Below are 5,904 nucleotides of genomic sequence, written 5' to 3'. Positions count from 1 at the left end.
GTAGCGCTGAGCTTTGGCACACTTCAAGCAGTTTGTTCCTTTAAATAATACTACAACTAGACTTCCAGGCCCAAGAGGTCACACAGCACTGACCAGCAAAGTAGCTCTGGGCCTGGGCACACTTCAGGCAATTTGACCCTTTAAATAATACTACAGCCAGACTTCCAGGCCCAAGAGGTCACACAGTCATGCCCAGTAAAGTAGCGCTGGGCCTGGGCACACTTCACTCAATTTGACCCATTAAATAATACTACAGCCAGACTTCCAGGCCCAAGAGGTCACACAGTCATGCCCAGTAAAGTAGCGCTGGGACTGGGCACACTTCACGCAATTTGACCCTTTAATTAATAATACAACCAGACTTCTAGGCCCAAGAAGTCACACAGTCATGTCCAGCAAAGTAGCGCTGGGCCTTGGCACACTTCAAGCAGTTTGACTCTTTAAATAAAACAAGAAACAGACTTCCTGGCCCAAGAGGTCACACGGTCATGTCCAGCAAAGTAGCGCTGGGCCTTGGCACACTTCAAGCAGTTTGTTCCTTTAAATAATACTACAAGCAGATTTCCAAGCCCAAGAGGTCACACAGTCATGCCCAGCAAAGTACCTCTGGGCCTGGGCACACTTCACGCAATTTCACCATTTAAATAATACTACAACCAGATATACAGGCCCAAGAGGTCACACAGTCATGCCCAGTAAATTAGCGCTGGGCCTGGGCACACTTCATGCATTTGGTGCCTTTAAATAATACTATAACCAGACTTCCAGGCCCAAGAGGTCACACAGTCATGCCCAGTAAAGTAGCGCTGGGCTTGGGCACACTTCAAGCAGTTTGAATCTTTAAATAAAATAAGAAACAGACTTCCTGGCCCAAGAGGTCACACGGTCATGTTCAGCAAAGTAGCGCTGGGCCTTGGCACACTTCAAGCAGTTTGTTCCTTTAAATAATACTACAAGCAGACTTCCAAGCCCAAGAGGTCACACAGTCATGCCCAGCAAAGTACATCTGGGCCTGGGCACACTTCATGCAATTTCACCCTTTAAATAATACTACAGCCAGACTTCCAGGCCCAAGAGGTCACACAGTCATGCCCAGTAAAGTAGCTCCGGGCCTCGGCACACTTCACGCAATATGAATCCTTAAATAATACTACAACCAGACTTCCAGGCCCAAGAGGTCACACAGTCATGCCAAGTAAAGTAGCTCTGGGCCTGGGCACACTTCACTCAATTTGACCCATTAAATAATACTACAACTAGATATACAGGCCCAAGAGGTCACACAGTCATGCCCAGTAAAGTAGCGCTGGGCCTGGGCACACTTCAGGCAATTTGACCCTTTAAATAATACTACAACCAGACTTCCAGGCCCAAGAGGTCACACAGTCATATCCAGCAAAGGTGCACTGGGCCCTGGCACACTTCGAGCAGTTTGAATCTTTAAATAAAACAAGAAACACACTTCCTGGCCCAAGAGGTCACACGGCCATGTTCAGCAAAGTAGCGCTGAGCTTTGGCACACTTCAAGCAGTTTGTTCCTTTAAATAATACTACAACTAGACTTCCAGGCCCAAGAGGTCACACAGCACTGACCAGCAAAGTAGCTCTGGGCCTGGGCACACTTCAGGCAATTTGACCCTTTAAATAATACTACAGCCAGACTTCCAGGCCCAAGAGGTCACACAGTCATGCCCAGTAAAGTAGCGCAGAGCCTGGGCACACTTCACTCAATTTGACCCTTTAATTAATAATACAACCAGACTTCTAGGCCCAAGAAGTCACACAGTCATGTCCAGCAAAGTAGCGCTGGGCCTTGGCACACTTCAAGCAGTTTGACTCTTTAAATAAAACAAGAAACAGACTTCCTGGCCCAAGAGGTCACACGGTCATGTCCAGCAAAGTAGCGCTGGGCCTTGGCACACTTCAAGCAGTTTGTTCCTTTAAATAATACTACAACCAGATTTCCAAGCCCAAGAGGTCACACAGTCATGCCCAGCAAAGTACCTCTGGGCCTGGGCACACTTCACGCAATTTCACCATTTAAATAATACTACAACCAGATATACAGGCCCAAGAGGTCACACAGTCATGCCCAGTAAATTAGCGCTGGGCCTGGGCACACTTCATGCATTTGGTGCCTTTAAATAATACTATAACCACATTCCCAAGCCCAAGAGGTCACACAGTCATGCCCAGCAAAGTACCTCTGGGCCTGGGCACACTTCACGCAATTTCACCATTTAAATAATACTACAACCAGACTTCCAGGCCCAAGAGGTCACACAGTCACTGACCAGCAAAGTAGCTCTGGGCCTGGGCACACTTCACGCAATTTGACCCTTTAAGTAATAATACAACCATACTTCTAGGCCCAAGAGGTCACACAGTCATATCCAGCAAAGGTGCGCTGGGCCCTGGCACACTTCGAGCAGTTTGAATCTTTAAATAAAACAAGAAACACACTTCCTGGCCCAAGAGGTCACACGGCCATGTTCAGCAAAGTAGCGCTGAGCTTTGGCACACTTCAAGCAGTTTGTTCCTTTAAATAATACTACAACTAGACTTCCAGGCCCAAGAGGTCACACAGCACTGACCAGCAAAGTAGCTCTGGGCCTGGGCACACTTCAGGCAATTTGACCCTTTAAATAATACTACAGCCAGACTTCCAGGCCCAAGAGGTCACACAGTCATGCCCAGTAAAGTAGCGCAGGGACTGGGCACACTTCACTCAATTTGACCCTTTAATTAATAATACAACCAGACTTCTAGGCCCAAGAAGTCACACAGTCATGTCCAGCAAAGTAGCGCTGGGCCTTGGCACACTTCAAGCAGTTTGACTCTTTAAATAAAACAAGAAACAGACTTCCTGGCCCAAGAGGTCACACGGTCATGTCCAGCAAAGTAGCGCTGGGCCTTGGCACACTTCAAGCAGTTTGTTCCTTTAAATAATACTACAACCAGATTTCCAAGCCCAAGAAGTCACACAGTCATGCCCAGCAAAGTACCTCTATGCCTGGGCACACTTCACGCAATTTCACCATTTAAATAATACTACAACCAGATATACAGGCCCAAGAGGTCACACAGTCATGCCCAGTAAATTAGCGCTGGGCCTGGGCACAATTCATGCATTTGGTGCCTTTAAATAATACTATAACCACATTCCCAAGCCCAAGAGGTCACACAGTCATGTCCAGCAAAGTACCTCTGGGCCTGGGCACACTTCACACAATTTCACCATTTAAATAATACTACAACCAGACTTCCAGTCCCAAGAGGTCACACAGCACTGACCAGCAAAGTAGCTCTGGGCCTGGGCACACGTCACGCAATTTGAACCTTTAAGTAATAATACAACCATACTTCTAGGCCCAAGAGGTCACACAGTCATATCCAGCAAAGGTGCGCTGGGCCCTGGCACACTTCGAGCAGTTTGAATCTTTAAATAAAACAAGAAACACACTTCCTGGCCCAAGAGGTCACACGGCCATGTTCAGCAAAGTAGCGCTGAGCCTTGGCACACTTCAAGCAGTTTGTTCCTTTAAATAATACTACAACCAGACTTCCAGGCCCAAGAGGTCACACAGCACTGACCAGCAAAGTAGCTCTGGGCCTGGGCACACTTCAGGCAATTTGACCCTTTAAATAATACTACAGCCAGACTTCCAGGCCCAAGAGATCACACAGTCATGCCCAGTAAAGTAGCGCTGGGCCTGGGCACACTTCACTCAATTTGACCCATTAAATTATACTACAACCAGACTTCTAGGCCCAAGAAGTCACACAGTCCTGCCCAGTAAAGTAGCGCTGGGTTTGGGCACACTTCACGCAATTTGAATCTTTAAATTAAACTACAACCAGACTTCTAGGCCGAAGAAGTCACACAGTCCTGCCCAGTAAAGTAGCGCTGGGACTGGGCACACTTCACGCAATTTCACCCTTTAATTAATACTACAGCCAGACTTCTAGGCCCAAGAAGTCACACAGTCATGTCCAGCAAAGTAGCGCTGGGCCTTGGCACACTTCAAGCAGTTTGACTCTTTAAATAAAACAAGAAACAGACTTCCTGGCCCAAGAGGTCACACGGACATGTCCAGCAAAGTAGCGCTGGGCCTTGGCACACTTCAAGCAGTTTGTTCCTTTAAATAATACTACAAGCAGATTTCCAAGCCCAAGAGGTCACACAGTCATGCCCAGCAAAGTACCTCTGGGCCTGGGCACACTTCAAGCAGTTTGACCCTTTAAATAATACTACAGCCAGATTTCCAAGCCCAAGAGGTCACACAGTCATGCCCAGTAAAGTAGCGCAGAGCCTGGGCACACTTCACTCAATTTGACCCTTTAATTAATAATACAACCAGACTTCTAAGCCCAAGAAGTCACACAGTCATGTCCAGCAAAGTAGCGCTGGGCCTTGGCACACTTCAAGCAGTTTGACTCTTTAAATAAAACAAGAAACAGACTTCCTGGCCCAAGAGGTCACACGGTCATGTCCAGCAAAGTAGCGCTGGGCCTTGGCACACTTCAAGCAGTTTGTTCCTTTAAATAATACTACAACCAGATTTCCAAGCCCAAGAGGTCACACAGTCATGCCCAGCAAAGTACCTCTATGCCTGGGCACACTTCACGCAATTTCACCATTTAAATAATACTACAACCAGATATACAGGCCCAAGAGGTCACACAGTCATGCCCAGTAAATTAGCGCTGGGCCTGGGCACAATTCATGCATTTGGTGCCTTTAAATAATACTATAACCACATTCCCAAGCCCAAGAGGTCACACAGTCATGTCCAGCAAAGTACCTCTGGGCCTGGGCACACTTCACACAATTTCACCATTTAAATAATACTACAACCAGACTTCCAGTCCCAAGAGGTCACACAGTCATGCCCAGCAAAGTAGCTCTGGGCCTGGGCACACTTCACGCAATTTGAACCTTTAAGTAATAATACAACCATACTTCTAGGCCCAAGAGGTCACACAGTCATATCCAGCAAAGGTGCGCTGGGCCCTGGCACACTTCGAGCAGTTTGAATCTTTAAATAAAACAAGAAACACACTTCCTGGCCCAAGAGGTCACACGGCCATGTTCAGCAAAGTAGCGCTGAGCCTTGGCACACTTCAAGCAGTTTGTTCCTTTAAATAATACTACAAACAGACTTCCAGGCCCAAGAGGTCACACAGCACTGACCAGCAAAGTAGCTCTGGGCCTGGGCACACTTCAGGCAATTTGACCCTTTAAATAATACTACAGCCAGACTTCCAGGCCCAAGAGATCACACAGTCACGCCCAGTAAAGTACCTCTGGGCCTGGGCACACATCATGCATTTGGTGCCTTTAAATAATACTACAACGAGATTCCCAAGCCCAAGAGGTCACACAGTCATGCCCAGTAAAGTAGCGCAGAGCCTGGGCACACTTCACTCAATTTGACCCTTTAATTAATAATACAACCAGACTTCTAAGCCCAAGAAGTCACACAGTCATGTCCAGCAAAGTAGCGCTGGGCCTTGGCACACTTCAAGCAGTTTGTTCCTTTAAATAATACTACAAGCAGATTTCCAAGCCCAAGAGGTCACACAGTCATGCCCAGCAAAGTACCTCTGGGCCTGGGCACACTTCACGCAATTTCACCATTTAAATAATACTACAACCAGATATACAGGCCCAAGAGGTCACACAGTCATGCCCAGTAAATTAGCGCTGGGCCTGGGCACACTTCATGCATTTGGTGCCTTTAAATAATACTATAACCACATTCCCAAGCCCAAGAGGTCACACAGTCATGCCCAGTAAAGTAGCGCTGGGACTGGGCACACTTCACTCAATTTGACCCATTAAATAATACTACACCCAGACTTCTAGGCCGAAGAAGTCACACAGTCATGTCCAGCAAAGTA

The sequence above is a fragment of the Electrophorus electricus genome, chromosome 23, assembly GCF_013358815.1.
Source record: "Electrophorus electricus isolate fEleEle1 chromosome 23, fEleEle1.pri, whole genome shotgun sequence".
Lineage (NCBI taxonomy): Eukaryota > Metazoa > Chordata > Actinopteri > Gymnotiformes > Gymnotidae > Electrophorus > Electrophorus electricus.
The sequence above is the reverse complement of the archived record's forward strand: the minus strand, read 5'-3'. Positions refer to the sequence as shown.